At 42.1% G+C, this 20,960-nt stretch overlaps 1 protein-coding gene across 3 annotated transcripts in view; it reads right to left on the reverse strand.

The window, feature by feature from the left end:
* The window catches only part of CMKLR1 (chemerin chemokine-like receptor 1), a 159,149-nt gene that overhangs the window by 22,392 nt on the left and 115,797 nt on the right, over positions 1-20,960 (reverse strand). Inside the window, exon 1 of one of the 3 annotated variants that reach the window (XM_077462043.1) lies at positions 15,508-15,681. The exons of the other annotated variants lie outside the window; for them this stretch is intronic. The gene's annotated coding sequence lies outside the window, so the exon portion shown is untranslated. Of the gene's footprint in view, positions 1-15,507; positions 15,682-20,960 lie in introns of those variants that run through there. 3 annotated transcript variants of the gene reach the window in all.

Raw genomic sequence — 20,960 nt, forward strand, 5'->3', positions numbered from 1 at the left:
AAAAGACCTGCTGGGCCTGTGGAACAGCCCCAATGCCCAATAAGCTAGTGTGCAGATGCTGCCTGGAGGAGTTTTCTGTGGACAGAGAGCAGGAGACTGCACAAATGTCAATCTTACTAAAGAAGGTGGTGCAAGACTCCATCTGTGAGGTCACGTCCATTATTCCAGTCAGACAGCCTGTTGGTGGCCCCAGCCAGGAAGCTTTGATAGGGGATCAACCAGGAACCTCAGCAGGTAGCACTACTCATTTCAGCGCTGTCTTGGCAAAGTCTGCACAGCAGGAGGAAGACAGCAGTTCCTCCTCTTTAGAGGGTGATCTGGAACAGCTCAGATTTAGCTTCTCCCAGCTCGGATTTAGCTTCTCCCTGGTGGAGCCATATATCCAGGCAATCAAGCAGGTCATTGCAAGGAAGGAAGAGGAAACCAATCCTTCTTTCCTTTCATGGAGGAAATTAACGGCGTCATTAAGCAAAAGTGGCAGAACACTGAAAAAAGGTTCTCGTTCAACAGACTGCATAAGCTATATCCTCTGCAGGAGGCAGATGCAGAATCTTTTGACTCCCCTTCCCCCCCCGGTGGTGTATACAGCAGTCGCCAGGCTGGCTAAGAATGTTACCCTCCCAATGGAGGATTCAACCTCCTTTAAAGATGCAATGGAGAAGAGTATAGATATAGAGTTGAAGAAAATCCAACAAGCGGCTGGGGCAGCCTATTATCCAGCTGTAGCCCTCAGCTTGGTGACCAGCGCCTTTAAGATCTGGATCCAAAATGTTGAATCAGCCATAAAAGAAGGGGTTCCAAGAGCATATATTATTCAGTCTCTAGAAGAAATCAAGGTGTCATCTGAGTTAATCGGTGAAGCAGCTATAAACACGATCAAGTGTTGAGCCAGGGCTATGCTACACTCTGCCACAGCTAAAAGGGCCCTATGGTTGAAACCTTGGCATGCCAATGCATCATTAAACAGAATTGGTGCAAGATCCCCTTTGATGGCAAGGCCTTATTCGCCAGTAAGATGGAAACGGTAATCTCAAGAATATCGGGGAGCAAGTCAGGCCTACTTCCACAGGACAGGAAACAGAGGTGAGCGAGATATTTTCCTAACTGCTCTCATTCTTCCAGGTTCAGGAAGTCAAGATCCAACAGACAAACCAGAGAGTCAGGTGGTGGATGGAAGGGTACCCAATCTACCTTACTCAGGGCACACAGACAAAACGCTGTGAAAATCCCGCAGAAACCCACCAAACCCTTTTGACAGTGTGCAGCCCCAGACATTCGTGGTAGGATCCAGACTGGCACGTTTTGCAGATGTTTGGACACAGAATTGCACAGACCTATCAGTGAAGGCAACAGTAACCCAGGGCCATTTATGTCAGTTTTTACAGTTCCCCTCCTCCAGTTAATTTCTCCCCCACTAAGATTCCGGGGGCTCCACAGAAGGCAATGGTTATGCTACAATATGTACAAACATTGCAAGCACAGCAAGTCATGATACAGGTTCTGTCTTCAGAATGATATAACGGGTTTTACTCCACCCTGTTCATGGTCCGCAAAAAAGATCTATAAAGTCTAAGCCGCTTTATCCTTCTAGAAAGATTCAAGATGGAGTCCATCCACACAATCATCCAGGCAGTACAATTAGGCGACTGGATGCTTTCCTTTGATCTACAGGATGCCTATCTGCCAATCCTGCCCTTTTTTAGAGGTATGTCATATTTGCCATTAGTCGCACACACCTGCAATTTACCTGCCTGCCCTTCGGGTCTATGCACCTCCTCCAGAACATTTACGAAGGTTCTCATTGCAGTATTAGCCCCACTCAGAGTGCAGGGTCTTTGAGTCTATCATTATTGAGACAATGTCGTTCTATTGGCCAGGGACTGCAGAGAACTCCGGACACACAAGGAGATCCTTATCGGCACCTTACAGAAGTGTTTTTGTATGATCAACATCAAGAAGAGAAAGTTCGCCCCAGCCCAGCAATTGGTTTACCTGGGGGTACTCTTCAGTATGACCAATTCCTCTGTCTCAATCCCACCAGAAAAGGCGTTGACAGTCAGGAACAGGGTCCAGAGAGCAGCAACATCCACCCACCTGTCAACATCCCAGTGTCTCAGCCTGTTGGGCACCATGTCTTCATGCATTCCCATGCTCCCTTGGGCACATTGACACATGCAATAGTTACAGCAAGGGTTCCTTGCACAGTGGAGGAAACAGTTCCTACCACAACTGATAACAGTATCTTTCAGCATGAGGAGGAGCCTGCAATGACGGCTGAAGAAGGAACTTGTGACCCTTAGGTCCATTAGACTGGAGCATTGTTACAATGGATGCCAGAGAGGTCGGCTGAGGGCACACTGTGAAGGACAATCTGTTCAGGGCAGATGGAGATTCCCAGCCAAAGGCATAGTCTCAAATGTACGAGAAATTAGAGCTGCAATTTTAGCTCTCAAGGCCTTACAGCACAAGATTCAGGGCTAACCGGTCACGATGCAGATGGAAAACGGGGTGGCAGTTGCTTATATACAATGCCAGGGAGGAACCCGCAGCAGTGACCTACTGAAGGAGGTAGAGCTCATAATGTCCTGGGCAGAGAATCATGTTCATACTGTAAGGGCAGTCTATCTCCCTGGGAAGCTAAATCTGTAGGCAGACCGTTTCTCTAGAGCATTTCTGGACCACAACGAGTGGACTCTACACCCCCGAGTCTTTACCCAACTGATTAACATGTGGAGCAAACCCCAAAAGGATCTCTTTGCTTCTCCCAGCAACTGCAAACTCCTGAGATTTCTATCCCAGTTCCCGCATCCTCAGGGAGGGGGGACAGATGCTCTAGTTGTGCCTTGGAACTGTTCCCTAGCCTACACCATTCCCCCGGTTTCCCTGTTGATAAGATTCCTCTTGATGCTGCTGAAGGAGAACATGATGGTCATAGTGATTCTTCCAATTTTGCCATGGAGAACCTGGTTTCCGCTGGCGGTCCATGTCAGCATACAGCAACCAATACCATTGCCGGTGTTCCCACGCCTTCTGATTCAAGGAGACTTCCTGTATCTGAGCATGCACAGACTGGAGCTGTGAGCATGGCTGTTGAGAGGAGGAAGCTGGAGAGCCTAGGATGCTCGTCTAGGGTAGTCTCTACTCTATTAAGAGCCAGAAAACCTGGTGGAAGGGGAACTGGATCCTTCTGCACCTCTACTTTCAGATGTCCTATATTTTCTTCAATCAGGATTGGACATGGGCCTTAGCCTGAATTCGCTCAAAGTGCAAGTGTCGCCCATCTCAGCAGTGACTAAGATCAAATGGGCTGAAGACCCATTAGTAGTGCAGCCCCTAAAGGCGGTCAATAAAATCAGACCACCTAGGAACAGAATCTTTCCCCAATGGGATCTGTCTGTGCTGATGAACTTTCTATATGGCCACCCTTTTGCTCCGACTGAGCAGTGTTCCTTGTGGGACATTACACAAAAAGCAGTTTTTCTGATGGCCATCACTTCAGGCAGGAGAGTCTCTGAACTTCAGGCTTGGAAATATCAGATAGGCATATTACCTTTTTTCCAGACTGAGTGGAACTTCATCCAGTAGACCATTTTGTGCCAAAAGTAGCCAATATGTTTTGTCAAACAGGTGTCTGGGCTTTACCAAACTTCCCGGAATAAGACTTGGGGAGGCTGCATGAGCTTGATGTTTCAAGAATCTTAAGGAAATACATATTGGCCATCACTCCCTTCAGATGCTCGGATAAGCTCTTCATAATTCCAGTGGGAAAACACAAAGGAAAGGGGGCTACCTCAAGAACATTGGCAATCTGGATCGTCAAGTTTATTTACAAAGCGTGCAGGGCAAGAGGGCGTGAACTCTCTTCAACAGTGACTGCACACTCTACCAGGGTGGTAGCAGCCTTGTGGGCGGCCTTTTCAAATGTGTCGATGGAGACCATCTGCAGAGCAGCTTCATGGTCCTCTCAAAAAATCTTCCTAAGGCATTATAAGGTATATCCTGATGCCATCATCTGTAGACTTTGAGAGAAGAACAATTCAATCTTCTCTTACATTGTAAATAAAACTTAAATTGTTTAAGCAGTACTCACCCTGTCGGCTAGTTATATATCACTAGTATGCTGCCATGTTGGCGTCAGGAAAATGAAAATTTTTTACTGTAATAATAATATTTACTGTAATTTTTCCTTTTCTGGCTCCAAACCATGGCAGCATATGGACGCACCCGTGTTTTCTTATGAGACTTGTTACAAAGAATGGGGGGGGGGGCATCTATCTATGCCTTTTTTTATGCTATTCACTGTTCCTGAAGGAGTGGTCAAGAGGCAGAGCTCTATCACTAGTATGCTGCCATGGATTGGCGTTAGTTACATAGTTACATAGTTAGTAAGGTTGAATAAAGACACCAGTCCATCCAGTTCAACCTCAGGAAAGGAAAATTACTGTAAGTATTTGATACAATTTTCTGGTTTTCAGTCTCAAGGCACCAACAGTCCAAGGCTTGGTTTACATTACTGCATGTTGGGAATGTGTTCAAAATCACATGCATTCCTAACATGCAGAAAAATGTGCTGCTCTTTAGCAGATGCACTGGGGTGCCATTATTCTTAATAGTAACCTCACAGATTGGCAAACAGTGTGTGTTTTCGGGGTGGTGGGTCAAGGGTTTCTTTCTCTGCATTTATGCAGGTAGGGCAGCCCTCTGAAATGAATGCAGCTGCACAGATGTGAGACACTTGAGGTTGGGGAACGATAAAACCACAAGGTTGAACAACATTTTTACCACCCTCAACTGTTCCCCTTTTAGCCACAGAGGCAACAGCCAAGGTTGTGCACATTCTGTGACTGCAGCAAGAAATATATCCCCGGGTGAATGGAACCATGCTGCAACCACCCCGCAGTCATGGCTGTGGCATGTTGATGCTGCATTTAGGGGTTAATACAGGCATTAACTAGGTGACATATTGCTTTTTTACCACCTGGCAAATGCCTCTGAAAAGAAAAATGGACATGGATTTCTTTTCAGGGGAGTTCCAGTTCCCCATGACTAAGCTCCAGTGGACGGAGAGAAACCCATTGAGGGCATGGACTGGCTGGAGTCCAGGATGGGGCTGCCATGTATCTCACTTCATGTACATTGGTCTGCTTCATGATGTGCAGATTATGGATCTTTTCATTTGACATTGCTGCAGCTTGGAACTAGGGTGAGCTCCCTGTCCCTACCTACACTCACAGTGGTCTAGTTGGACTTTACCTCTCTACCTGAGTGGCACCTACATTTTGACTGTTTTGGGTGACAGTCGCAGCCCCTGCCGTTATTGTGAATGAGCATTAAAAAAATCAGTTCTAAATGTACAGGATTAGGGGTCGGGATTAAAAGTAATATGCATGCCTGCATACATACATACAAGCACATACTATACATACATATGCTATAAACTGTATATATATATACATATATATATATATATATACATATATATATATATATATATATATATATATATATACACACACACGCACACATTGTTCTGATCAAGCTCCTGTGCCGATGTATAATTCAGTGGAGCAGTGGGATCTTGGTTTGATCTGAATGTCTTTCTCAGCCAGGATGCTGTGGCATCCCTGACAACCTCAGACAGCACCCCAGTTGAGATAGGCTGTTCTAGACTGACAATGTAAAAAGGAGCAGTAAAACACAAACATTGTGCTGCTCTGGAAAACAAGAAACAAAGTCTGCGCATTTATTGAGCAAATAATGTTGCACTCACATACATTTAAAATTTTAAACCAAAACTAGCAAGGTTTTGTAAAGGATTATATACAAATATAAGGCTATTAAAAGGGAGGTAATGTCAAACTTCTTTCGGACATACTTCTCTTGTGGGTCACAGCTGTGCACTTGTGCAATCTCCTATGACCCAGAATCAGAACACAGCAGGCTAAAGCCCACTGTCAGCTAACATCACAGAGCCACTCCAGACTCTGGAGGCATACCAACAATAATGTCAGGATCCACCCAGATGCCTTACAGGCAGCTGGCTCAGCCTCTCGGCATGTCACTGTTCCACCCCCTCTCCTGCCTGATCCTCTAGTGAGTGCTGGAGGGGCAGAGCAGAGAACAGTGACTGACAGTCGCCGCATGGGGCTCAGAGCAGAATCAAGAATTGAGTGATCACTGGTCATGTGATTGGGCTTAGAGATGTTGGTGGACTGCCGCAGTATCAGATCAATAACGCAGTATATATGTTTATTTTTTACCATTCTCACACTTCTCTTTTAACTTAAGATCTCTTTTGCATGTATAACAAAAAATTAAATATTATACATTCCCTTTAAACACATGTCCATTGCATGTTTATAAAGAAAGGCAATGGATAGCACATGTTGCAGCCAAGGTAATTATAATGCTCTGGTAGTCATTGTGTAGCCTTTAAAAAAGTTCATACTACATTGATTACATTTTGGCCTTCTACTTGTCATTTTAACTCACATCAAATATTTTTCTCTATTGAGAAGAATGGCTCACTTTTTATGAGTCTTTGAATTGCACGGATTGAGAAAAGTGCGTCCTTGGGAAAAAAAGGCAGAAAAAAAAGATGACAGATGAGAGAACAAATAGGCAGGAAAGAGACACACTATTTATTTCAAGGTATAAGTAATGCAATTTATTTTAATGCAGCATGATGAAGACATAGTTCCTATCCTTTCAAGTTCTGACCTTAAAATCTAGTTTGATTTTTACTTGTTACTTTACTGATGTCAACCTTTCTGGAACTAAGGATAGGAGGTAAGTGATATATGTAAAGCAAAGTGTAATACATTCTTACAGGGAATGTATAGACTTTTTTGAAATACTGTTTAAATTGACCTGTGAAAATGCTCAGACTGATGTAAATAATCTTATTAAAGTGTGTTACTGTAAAAACCTTCTTGATAAGCACCTTATACCGACAATCCGCCAGACTTTCCAGCGGAGGTCTGCCAGACTTTCCGAACGAGCGGACTTGCCCACACAGGTCCATGCACGAACTAACTTTTCCGGCAGACTAGGTTCGGCAGACAGTCTGCCGGGCTTTTGGCGGAGGTCCGTCGGACTTTCCAAATGAATGGACTAGCCCACACATGGACTAAAGTCCGTTCATTTACAAGTCATTTCAGGTACGACGAGACTAGCGAGATTGACACCTCGCGAGCCCAAAAAAACGGCGTGGGGGTCCCCCCAAAGTCCTTGCCTGACCCTAATTCGAGCATGCAGCCCGGCTAGTCAGGAAAGGGGTTGAGGACGAGCAAGTGCCCCCCCTCCTGAGTGGTACCAGGCCACGTGCCCTCAACATGGGGGGTGGGTGCTTTGGGGAAAGTACCTTGTCCCCATGTTGATGAGGACAAGGGCCTCTTCCGGACAACCCTGGCCATTGGTTGTCGGTGTCTGTGGGCGGGGGGCTTATCAGAATCCGTGACCCCCCTTTAATAGGGGGGCCCCCAGATTTCGGCCTCCCACCCTATGTGAATGAGTATGGGGTACGATGTACCCATACCCATTCACCTGGGGGAAAAAAGTGTAAATAAAAAACACACAGCACTGCTTTTTAAAGTAGTTTTTTAGACAGCTCCAGGGGTCTTCTTCCGAATTTGGGGGTCTTCTCGCTGGACTCCTCCACTATCTTATGCTCTTTTGCTGCTCTTTTGCTAACAGAGAACCCTGACTTTCTCCTTCGTTGCCATCCGGGGGTCTTCTTCCAACTTCGGGATCTTCTTCCGACTTCGGGGGTCTTTCCGGCCTGTTCTCCCGCTCTTCGATTCTTCTGCCGGGTTCCTCCGCTATCTTCTTCCAGCTCTTTTACTAGCGTTGGCCCCGGTCTTCTCGTTCACCGCCGCCACCTTCTTCTTCTTATTCTCTTCTTCTGATGTTGACACGATGCTCTCCCTGGCTCGATGACTTATATAGGCATAAGGGGCCATTCATTTGGAAAGTACGGCGGACTAGCACACAGACGAGCGGATTGTCCACCGGAAAGCCGAGTCTGAGACAATTTTGAGTCAAGACTACTTTCAAAGTCCGCCAGACTTTTGGGAAGAAAAAGTCCCCCAGATCCACACACGGTTGAATTGTCCAGCGGACTCTGGTCCGCCGGACTAAGTCCGCCGCATAGTCCGATCGTGTATATGTGACATTAAGGGCAATGACTGATGTCAATGTACAATATATACAGCTTGTGTAAAGAGCTGCGTAAACTGGCAGCGCTATATAAATACCTGTAATAAACAAACAAAAGAAAGTAGGCAAATATCAGCCATTTTGGTCAGATTAACAGGTGATAAAATGATGGTCTGTTAAGGCTCGGAAACAAAAACTGTTTTGTTAATGCTGTTGACAGTTTTTGGAACATATATGCCATTTTTATTTTGCCCATGGTTCCATTTTACGTTTACAAATGTCAGGGAAGGTTATTCTGTCATTTAGTCTGTCATTCATAATTACTTAAAGTATTATTCCTCCTATTTTCTTTTTCTGATGTTAAATACTTTCAAAACAAACAACTATGTACTTTATATGTGTTTTCTAGTGTGTACTATATATTCTAAAACTCCAGTAGATATTCAAAAGGTACCACAGTGGTAACATACATTTTTGTGATAGAGCCTTTGCACAATCCACTGGGAAAAAAAAGCCATTGCTAACTAAAGTAGTGCCTCTGCTTAGACAAATGAAAAGCAATACACTCCCTAGATGGTTTGTTCTGTAATTGATTGTGATCATTTGAATTGATCTCAACAGTCAGTAAGCAAGGATGCTGACCGAGTTGCCTTAAAAAGAGATTGCCACTAATGGGGAGAATATAAAAATACAATCATGGCAATGTGGCACAATGAGCATGAAAAATGTGAAAATTGCTTTCAGGTCAAGTCATTTAACAATTGCCTTGGACTCAGATGTCTAATAATCCTGTGTCCCATCAATATAGATATATACATAAGGTAGAGAGGTGTTTGGAATAGGAAATAACCATGTGTCTTCTTTCCTATTGTCCTATTTGGGCAAGTTTATTAATCAAATCAGTCACTTACACAAATAACTTGTAAGAAAATGTAATTCTATTTTTTTCAACATCATGTGAATTATGCATAAAATACCCTTGAAGGCTATTCCAACTGCCAATTGCCATTCTGACTGCTACAACTAAGAATGAAAGGTGTGGAGGTGCCCCAACCCCCCACACACACATTGAATTATGGCAAGTCCAGGGTTTTTGGTACAGTTGGATACTAAAAGTTGCTTACTTACTTGAATCCAACTGTCTTCTTTTTATGGACCGCCAGTGTTTAAGCTGGGCTATAAATAACAAATTAATAACGAATTAATTAATAACAAAAGCATCTCAACACCGCCCCTACGCACACACACACACACAAACACTTTGTCAGGGCTCATATGATGTGGTTTGCATCCCTGTTCCAATGTAGGTGACAGTTAAGTTTAGTTCTTGTCAGTTAAATTTCATTATGGCTATGGGCTCTTTCAAACAGGCAGTTCGCCCAACGGACTCTGCTTTGCTCAGTGGGGAATCAATCCGCTGATCCCCGCTGAGCAGGTGGATGACAGGTTCATCTAAGCTCACTGTGCAGAGACGGGATGAATGGATTGATCCCCTCATTGAGCAAAGTGGAGTCTGTCGGGCGGACCACCCGTTTGAAAGAGCCCATAGCCATTACAGCTTGAAATAACAAAATTTAACTAACAAGAACTAAACTTAACTGTCACTTTTATTGGAGCAGGGATGTAAACCACATAATATGAGCCCTGACAAAGTGTGTGTGTGTGTTTGGGCGGGGGTAGGAGAAGTTGAGATGCTTTCGGAGCTTATTTTTTTTTTCTGTTAATGACAACTGACGCACATAATTTGTTATTTATAGCCCAGCTTAAACACTGGTGACCACTGGTCCATAAAAAGAAGACAGTCCGATCCAATCCTCCAGATGATGGAAAATAGGGTCATCAACCGTCTGGATTTTACAGACAGGATCGGTTAGGATAATGGCAGATGTCAGCGAAAATGTCATCTGCCACACCATAGAAGTGAATGGAGTGTCATGGATGGGTCTTTCAGCATTACAATGACCAAAACATACCACCAAGTCAACAAAGGAGTGGCTTAAGAAGAAGCACATTAAGGTCATGAAGTGGCCTAGCCAGTCTCCAGACCTTAATCATATAGAAAATGTATGGAGGAAGCTGAAACTTCAAGTTGCCAAGTGACAGCCAAGAAACCTTAAGGATTTAGAGAAGATCTGTAAAGAAGAGTGAACCAAAATCCCTTCTGAGATGTGTGCAAACCTTGACACTAACTACAAGAAATGTCTTCTCTGCCAAGTACTAAGTCATGTTTTGCTTGAGGATCAAATGCTTATTTTACTCACCGAATTGAAATTAAATTTATAACATTTGTTTTATGTGTTTTTTCTGGATTTTTGATTGATATTTTACTGTATCTCTTTGATTTAAAATACACCTATGATAAAAAATTATAGACCCTTCATTTCTTTGTAAGTGACTTACAAAGTCTGCAGGGAATCAAATTATTATTTTCCCCACTGTATAGAAACTTGGGCATGGGCAATGTTCTTAGGTTTACTGCACTTGAAGCTTCATCTTTGAGTTAGACATTGTGCTGGTAATACAGTGTTTGTTATTACAAGACATGTGTTGATTGTGTGTTTTAACCACTTGACCTCTGGAGGTTTACTCCCCTTTGAGACCAGGCCATTTTTTGCGATATGACACTGCGTTTCTTTAACTGACAATTGCGCAGTCATGCAATGCTATACACAAATAAAATGTATGTACTTTTTTTTTTACCACAAATAGAGTTTTCTTTTGGTGGTATCTGATCACCTCTGCGTTTTTTATTTCTTTGCGCTATAAACATATTTTTCACTTTCTGCTATAAAACATATCAAATAAAACATTTAAATAATCATATGTCTTCAAAAATTTGCAGAGATCAGTGACTTATAGTGGGACTGTGATGCTGTGGCAGACAATCGGACAGTAACTTAGACTTTTGACACTTATTAGGAATCAGTTATACTAAAGCCCCATACACACTATCAGATTTTCTGCTGATTTTTTTCCTTCAGATTTACCAAAACCATATAATATGAGGTCAAACCTTAAGAGTTTCAATTTGTATGCAATCAGGCAGGCCCTTGTACTACATGGTTTTGGTAAGTCTGAAGGAAAAAATCAGCAGAAAATCTGATAGTGTGTATGGGGCTTAATACTAATAAAGTGATACTCAGTGCTAAAAATATGCACTGTCACTGTACAAATGACACAGGCTGGGATGAGGTTAAACATCTAGGATGATCAAAGGGTTTAATGTGTGCCTTTTGGTGTACTATGTGAGGTGCTTTCACTAATGGAATGTAGCCAGGAGCAGACTACTGTAATATGAAGTAGCACACTTTATCTCCACCACTGCAGGCTACTCCTGTTTCCCTCCAGTGCTGGGCTAAGATCATTTGCATCACTCTCCTCAGACCTAAAGGAGAGCATTGTGAGATTAGTAGCCTCCTGCCCAGCCATTACTCAAATGCTCAACCCTTTGTAAATTACACCTCCCTGCAAGCCACCCTCTCCATGGGAGAATTATGGGAGAAGCTATAAAAGCAATCTCCCAGCAGGCATGTGCTCTTTTCTTCCCAGGATCTATTAGTGAGCACCAGTCCCGCCGCCCAGCAGTGGGGATTGCAGCCTACCGCAGCGGCAGGAGCCACCACTGTTCTTGCCCAAGTGGACTTGTCACACATCACCATGGCGGAGATCTCCTGTGCCCCTTGCTAACGATTAGGGGACAGCACAGTGGGTGGCATCTCAGACCGCTGAATCCCCAACTGACTGATCCACTACATCCCATCCAGATCCCTGCTGGATAGTGAAGAGATCCTGCATCGCTTCCTATGTGAACTCCAGCTGTCTTCAGCATCTGGTGAGTGGGCTTATGCTCAAACCCTCCCCTGCCTGCTAATAACATACAACACATGGACACTGCATGCAGACAACATAACCTGGATTGTCAAATGGACCTGTCATTTTGCCATACCACATGCGCCCCCTACCCAGCAGTGCCAGATCACGTACTGTACCTAGTATGCAATCTGGCACAGGAGAGCCACCTTGCCACTGTATATGTAAGTTATACGGTTGACAAGCTGTTAATAATGGTAGAATCTCCCATTTAGCACTCCTTTTGAAAGACAGAGCAAATAGAAACCAGCATTAACACACATAGATAACAATGAATAGACAAAATATTTCCTTTAAGCACACACAGTAAGCCATGTCCGGTGATGAATAACTGGCAGTCTCAAAGCTATAGCAATGCTTTACACCACAATAACGCTTTACAAATTGTATTCCTTCCAAGGGTTACTGAACACCGATCAGTCAGCGGTGAAACCACATTCTTCCCTTAAATAAAAATAAATCATTCTTTACCATTACTACACAGCTATGCATTCTTTAGCTGGCCTTAAAAACAAGAAAAAAGTGGATCAAAGTTACCACTTTATATTGCGCTGAAGCAGCCATTTGTTTGGTACAGTACCCATCAATCCCAATAAACAGATATAAATGCATTTCATTCATAGTTTAGATGGTAAAGAATTATTTATATAAATGTCCCAAAGACACTGATGGACTAGCAGTAATTGTGATCTATGAGAAAAATAATGTGTACTTGTGCTGCAGAGTTTTGCTTGACCTCCCTAAGAAGATAAATGCCCTGCATTACACTTACTTACTGTATTCAGTACATAGCTTGATGACAGCCTGTATATGAAAACATATATAACCCTACATCATAAAATACTTAGGACAGTTTTACAGCTATCTGTTTGCTTTAAACCATTTTTTAGTACATGTTTTTTAATGTCCATCATAGCACATTTCCATGTATTTTCATTAGTCTATTTGGCGTCACAGTGCATGCAAAAGCACAGAAAAATAGACATGGCTCATTTTTCAAACTGCACTGCACTACATACTGTCGATTTGAAGAGGCTATCCAGTTTGCAGCTGGTTCATTTTCCACTGTTTTTTTGTGGTGTGCCTTGAATTTTTGACCTGCGGTTTTGTTGTATTTTACATGTGTTTTGCCTATTTTGTTATTTTTGTGAGGGTGCTTGACCAATAGGAAAAAGACACATGTTTGATGTCATGGGATGTCAGATAGCATTTTTACTTCCAGATTCCGGCCTGTAGTCAATGCATGCTGCATAGCTCAACACCATGGCTGCTGTCTCCCTGTTTCTGGTAATTGCCACTGCGACTGACAGTAATGCAGGAGGAGGAGGAGGAGGAGGAGGAGGAAGAAGAAGAGCAGCAGAGAAGACGGAGGTTCTGGGTCCACCCGGTCATCGCTAAGGGAATGAAGGAGGTCAGGCACTGCATCATAGCAAGCCTCATTTCCCCCTGTTTTCCAGAGGCATCTGGTCTACAAAGGGGACCAGTGTGTTTGCATTCTGCCATAATAGAGACATCTGTTTTCCAAAAAGAGCTATTGGCTCACTTAATGTCTCCATCATCTTCTCGCTTTAATGTTCAGTCATCCTCTTTAATGCTCCTCCCCTACAAGATGCATCACTTGGTGGTGCAGAAGGCCTCTGGAATACTTCCTCAATCTCCTCCACTCTCATCTCCTCTGTCACCCTGGATGCTGGTGAGCCAGTATTTGGAGTGTACAGCGGTATTGATGGTCCCTCTCCAGGATCCTCTGCACATGCTGCCTGAGAATCCCAGCTGCTCTCATTGCTGTAAACACAGAAAAAAGCAAAATAAGAAAATGTAAAAAAAAATATTTGGATTCAAAACACAACTCTTTGAAATGATGCTATGATCCTAGCTTACCTTATCATCTCTAGGACCGATCTGAGAAATTCCAGGTCCTTTGCAAATGTGTAGGGGTTAACACATTTGGCATCAGACTCACTCCTTGCTTTCTGTTCTTTCCACAGCTACTTGTTGTATAGGTCCTTGGCTTCTCCATCGCTGTACGCAACTCCTTAACTGCAAAACATTTTTTTTTACTATTATTATTTCAGGTACCTTGCAACAGGACATTCCCTATCTAGTCTACATTTCCAGTTCATAGTGGGGAAATCGACTGCAAGCTAAATTTTACATGACACGTGTTCCCACATATGGGAGGTACTCAAAGATGTGGTCTTCAGGAAGCCTACGGTGGAAGACTGGTGCAACATAGCTGCTGTGTTCCTTGAATGTTGCAATGGACACCTTGTAGCAATCTGGCCTTCATTTAATCTTGGCCAGCTCGGTGCTCCAACATATCTGATGATCTGGGTGCTTTTTTGTTTATTTATGTATCATCATGCTATGTTTTTATCATGTGATGTAATTTGCCCTCTTTGGGCTATACTCTTTAGCTCTGTAAATTAATAAAATTGTGTTATATTTTATACCTCTTGTCATAACTGCCATTACTCCCTTGTCATACCCTTCATTAGTCTGCCTGTAAAGTCCCCATTGGGATAATTGTACTCTCTATTTGACTACCAAGAACAAGGGGTCCGCTTCTAGCACATGTTTTTTTTTTGGTGAGGAGGCTTTCGTCCTCATTAAACATCTACGAAGGCCCTATTGAAGTCGATCCATGGAGGTTGAGAAGAGGGTGTTTAATCACTGCCATACTAGAGCACGTAGAGTTGTGGAGTGTGCTTTTGGCAAATAAGTGGTGCCTACAACACACTTCCATCCATCTGAAGATGCAGAGTGCTATCCGAGCTGTCAAAGCAGCATGTGGCCTAAATATGTTTGCAAATGGGATGGATTTCAGTTGGAAGACACCAACACCATTAACCTGACAAGAGCAGATATAACAGGAACTCATGGCAGCAGGAGTGGTCGAGTTATCAGGGATGCATTTCGTGCCTACTTTATGTCTCACAATGGCCAGGTGCCATAGCAACTTGAGGCTACTTAAAATGTTAACATCCCCATTTCCTTTTTCTGTATTATTTACATTATCCTTGTTCTTGTTCTATTTTGTGGTTCTTCTGGTTATTCTATCTATCTCTCTCTCTCGCTCTCTCTCTCTCTCTATATATATATATGTATTTATTTTTTGCCTGAAATTAAGGTATTAAAAACAATTTCATCATATTTTTGAGTTGTGTGTATTTTTTTTTTTTTGAGTGATGTAAAAAAACAAAAAAACAAAATAAAATAAAGAACTGAACATAAGTAAAGATTATGGGTTTATCTGCACTGTACAGAATAATCTGCCTCCTCTTGTCATTTGTCAGAAACACTTTGCATATTGTGCAGGGCTCTACAAAACACATGGGTCAGAACAGCAAGCAAAAGGCTGCATGTATCCTCTAGCTGCAGTTTGAAGATCAGCGTTGTTTTCTGACAAATACATCTATACAGCACCATCAATCAACAGATTATATACAGTTTTGTCACAGATACATCCATAGTACTCACTTTAGTTTTCTTTCTGTCTCCTGGTGATGGAATCTCATTTCGGATAAACTTCTTGGGCAATTTCCTGTCACCCTTGATCTTGTGGTCTGGGTCGGCTGGATAATATAGATAAACGCATGTTCTCATCAGCTGTATCAGCACCTCTGTTTTCACCATCTTAGCTGCTGTATTGGATCTGACTTCCTGTTTTGCAGGGCAGGATGGGAAGTCTGTTGTCAATGGGAGTTGTTTGTAGTCAATCAGGTTCAAAAATGCAAGCTGCAAAATGCATAAAAATACTGGCAAAATGCAGGACAAACGTTTGGATGTGGGTCCATTGAAGTCTATTGGACCAAAAATGCAAAACGCTGCGAGGAAAGAAATCCCTGACCCTTTCTAAAATAATGCACCCCCAAGAATCGCATTGATGTGAACATTACCTATGGGAAATCATGGTAAATGTTTTCAGCAAAATGCATAGGTGTGAATCTAGCCTCAGTGAATAACAGTGTGTTAAAATGTGAAGGTGTGAATGGGGCCTTAAAGATCTTATGCTTAAACAAGACAAAGCACCAAATTTATTTAATAAACCAACCACTAAATAGTATAGTAATAATAAAATGAATGCAGGTGCATTTTAAGATACATTGACAGCAATATTTAAATTATTTTGAAGAGAACATGTTGTGAGAGAAATATGTTTGTTGCCATTGTCAACTATCTTCTGAAAATTCTGGGATGTCATACTGATCCTCCTGCTTTACCAACTACTGATTCATTTAAAAAAAGTGCATAGGTCAAGAGTTCCACCTTTACCTGTTGCATTCATACTCTGGGTCAATTCCTAAGCAGTACTGATTTGAAAAGGAAGACAGAGGTGGTCATCTTCTAGTAGCTACAGCAAAGGCTCGACAGCCACAGGCATATTTTGGGAGAACAGAAAATTAAATTGGGGCAGTGGCTTCTTCCACCTCTTAAATGTTGTGCATGTTTTATAGGTTTTGTAGTATTTATATGCTTCTAAACCTTAATGTACAAATTTAGAATTATAGAAGTACTTGCAAAATACCCTACCAGGTTAAGATTTGGGGGACATTATTTTACTTGGACTCTCCTTTAAGGGTGTAGTTGTAAACAACATTGGAGAAACATCCTAATAATAAGGCTCCTGGGGGGTCAATGGCATTCTGATTGAAGTATGTAAGACATGTAAGGAAATTCTTCTGACATCACTGGATATTTTGAGCTTATTTCATTGCTAGTATCCATATATGAGGCAATATTGATGGCCATATTGAAACCAGGTAAATTTGGTTACCCATATTCTTATTGGCTGATATCCTTGCAGAAAGTAGATATAAAATGAATAGCCAATATAATCGCAATTTGTTTTATTACAGTAATAATTAAAGTTATAATTCCTGATCAGGCATATTTTATGTCTAATAAATCTACAACACTGAAAATTCAGCATACTTTTTTATATTTAAAAATACCTCTAGAAAACACAGGAACTAGATCAGTATTATCCTTAAAACATAACTAAAGGCACATTTTTTTTATTTTTGGATGAAGTGGAGAGGGATTAAAAAACTTGTCAGGTTTTTATTGCTGTCTATGCCGCTAATAGGGAGATTCACTCTCACTATTTATCCTGTTAACCAGTGGCGTCGCTAGGGGGTGGATTTTGGGGCTATAGCCCCAAATCTGGGGCCCATAGCCCTAAGTCTCTGCAAGGGTCCCCAAGGGGAGGGGAGGCTCTCTGGGGACCCCGATTTAAGGGGGAGGCTCTCTGGGGACCTTAATGTAAGGAGGGCTCTCTGGGGACCCTGATGTAAGGGGGGGCTCTCTGGGGACTCTGATGTAAGTGGGGGGCTCTCTGGGGATATATACACACACACGAATATTACGTACATATGTGTATGCCCGCCCAATCGTATGACTCACTGACAGGAGCACTGTGAAACCAGGGCCGGATTCCAGGCAAGCCATATGGGAGACTCGATCTGTCAAGGAGCTGTTAGGAAGCTGTCAACCATCCAGGGTGCTGTGACCAATCAGAACACGTTTCAGGGGCCAAACCAAACTTTCCCCGGCTTTCTACTAATAAAACATACTACACTATTGGTGGCTTGGTGCCTCTCTCCCCATCCCTTTTCTCTCTTAGGCCGCGTACACACGGGCGGACTGTTCGCCCAACTTTGTCCGCTGAACAGTGTTTCAGCGGACAGTCCGCTCGTGTGTGGACTTCAGCGGACAGTTTCAGCGGACAGTCTGACGAACAAAGTTTTTCGGAATTTCCGTAAGACTGTCCGCTGAAACTTGGTTTGAGCGGACAGTCCGCTCGTGTGTAGGCTTGTTCGATAAACTAAGTCTCGCGCATGCTCAGAAAGAATTTACACGGCGAAGGTTGCATTGCAGTGTATTGGACTTCGAATTTCTCGTCCCGTCGTACGTGCCGTTCACGTCATCGCGCAAGTTTTCAGCGGACTGTTCGTTCGTCGTGTGTGGTCAAGTCCGTTCATGCTAATTTTGAACGGACTGTTTGTCAAACTGTTTGACGAACCTAGTTGGGCGGACAGTCCGCCCGTGTGTACGCGGCCTTAGACAAGTATATGGCAGTGATTCTTGATGAAGAAAAGCGGTTGGATGTTTGGGGATGATTTCTCATTATCAGCTTCTCAGACCAGCATATATTCTTCATAGAGAGTAACCCAGATCTTTTATATCCAAGGGGTGTTGAAGTGTTTCATGAGGTTCAGCAGACACCCCATTAATTCAAATTCCATCTGACAATGTTTTGAAATATAACAACCAAAATATTATTGCATAGAATAAATCTAATTTGATAACAATCCTATGCAAATTTTGCTTAGGACATCTAGTATAGTTTATTAGCCTTCTGATTGTCATTATATTGTTTCAATTGGTGTCTGATGTTTTTTTTTTATACATTAGCATGTTTTATGAATATAACTCCATTATAGCTAGGATTTTGGAAATTGCATACAGTTTGGCTCTGATAGTTCAATCTCAGATCAAAATTTACATTCACAGCTGTGTATGTTTTTTCCTAGGCAGGTTATTTACCACAATGCTGCATTAGGAGGCTTTCCAGGCTCAACTAAATAGTGGGTATGATACTGTTAGAAGTTTTACGATCCCCTGCCCACCATCTAACTTTCTCGGCTTTCCATCTAACTTGGGTCTGTTATCCATTATTTGTGTTTTAAAAGATAAGGTCACCTTTGGAAACATGTTACATATTCCACATGTTCCCAATGCTGCAGTCAGTGCCTGATTAGCCCCCCCCCCCCCCCGTCAGCATTACGGGGAGAATTTCCCCATACTAGCTGTCACTTTTTGTCATCAGCGCCGCCATGTGGGGCTCTGCTCACACAGCCACACCATTTATTCACACAGCTCTGTGTGTTAATGAACTACAAGCCCCAACATCCTTTGTGGCTGTCGGCGTCTCAATAAACTACCACAGCACTGTGGTAGTTAATTGATTCTTCCTGTCAGATTGTATCTGCTTGCCCGTAAGGGATGTACAGGCACACAGATACACAGACAGATCTGCAAGAGACCTGCATGGCACCAGTGATCTGCTAATTGCTGGTGCAATGCTTTACGGGCTTATCCTTTCTTATCCTTTAAAGTGTATGTTGCACACAGAGATTTTCACCAACATATTAGTAAAACTTTTCAGTTTTATGTTTTCATATAAAAGTGAAAAATCCTTTCAATAGTTGCAAAGCTCAATGGGAGAGAAAACTCAACTCAACTCACTTCCTGTTGACACGTTCTAGATTGAACATAGAACATAGAAATACCTTTAGGGAAAATAAGTGAAATAATGTTTTTCATAAAAAGAAACAGCTCCAATTTTTACATTCAAATCAAGCTGCCTTATTAATATTCTATTTTCAGGATACATTAATATTCTTTTTCTCAGCATCTAAAACCAGGGTGTGTTGTTCATATTTCCTTTGGTCTGTGAAAAAAACATTTGTGAGCTTCAACTGTAAAACCAGTATGGCATTACTAGAACCATTCATAAAGGATCATTAAGCAAGAACATTATATATCAGCTATTTGGGGAGCCTAAACTTGCTGATATAGTTACTTCCAATGGATCATCAATTTAATATCTCAATCACATAAAATGTTTCACAGGCCATGTGATGGAGGTCATCAGCCTGATTTCCAGCATTTTCTAATCCAGCTAATAATATACAAGCTGAATGTGCTTTGTTCCATGTATTCAAACTATCATAGTATATAATATGAGGTCAAACCTTAGGAATTTCAATTTGTATGCAATCAGGCAGGCCCTTGCACTACATGGTTTTGGTAAATCTGAAGACAAAAATCAGCAGAAAATCTGATAGTGTGTATGGGGCTTTAGATTATATTTTGTTCATAAAGATTTTGCAGTTTAGATGTTTAATCAACTTTCTGCAGTTTTGTTTTATAATTTTCCACCTACAGTATTGTGGAGTGTTAAAATAATGTTCTTCGTCACCTCTTCCAATAGCCTCAACAGCCCCACAGTTCCCTGTTTTAATAGTTGCATCTCCTGGGCATGCTTCTTCTTGATTAGATGATTAAATCTTCTAAATAAAGTCCCAGCCTTTGCTTCCAAATGCCAGTCAATCTGATACGTAACGCTCCTATACTTCCTAGTAGTATTTAAACTTGCCTATAACCTACTGTCTCCCACATATTCCTATTGGTCCACTGCTATGTTTGGCTGCCTCACTGGCAAATAGAAATCTGCATGAGGCAAGAAGGACAAGTAATCTTCAACACTAATGAGACATGAAAGAGCTCTACCGATCAGATTGGCCTGGCATTTAGGCCTACCGGTAGGTAACGGAAGGTTGATGTAAGTATGTTCAGACATCCAGAGTTGCTCTCAAAATGGACGCAGCCATCACAATCTAAACTTTTAGGTGTAGCTTATAGATATTTAGCACTCATAACAAAAATACCCTGCAATTTAACCAATCGTGTACCGTCTTATAAAACTTCTGTTTTTTCTATTTTCTATATGCAATACCTGTCCGCTATGCTGCACACACATTATAAACATAAAAAACATAAACATAAAACATAAAAAAATATGAAACTGTTGTTGAAGCACATCCAAGTACACCAAGTACAACTGGAATTTCTATTAAGTTCCAAAATCAGTGGCTCTCCTGCTTGAAATGCAGATCAGATAGACCAAGTACTGCTGTTACTGTACATATGCAAATAGGACAGCTGTGCAAGAGAGTCTACATTAGAAAGAAATGGACAATCCAGAATTTGGACCCAGGAAAGAAAAATGTGGCACATAAACCACTTGTTGATCTGACAAAGATATTTTGGCCTCTGCTTCACATAAAACTTAGACTGTTAGACTTAGACTGGCAAATAGAAATCTGCATGAGGCAAGAAGGACAAGTAATCTTCAACACTAATTC

This window comes from Lithobates pipiens, unplaced genomic scaffold (genome assembly GCF_037356315.1).
Source record: "Lithobates pipiens isolate NorthernLeopardFrog02 unplaced genomic scaffold, aLitPip1_a1.2 Scaffold_3, whole genome shotgun sequence".
Classification (NCBI taxonomy): Eukaryota; Metazoa; Chordata; class Amphibia; order Anura; family Ranidae; genus Lithobates; species Lithobates pipiens.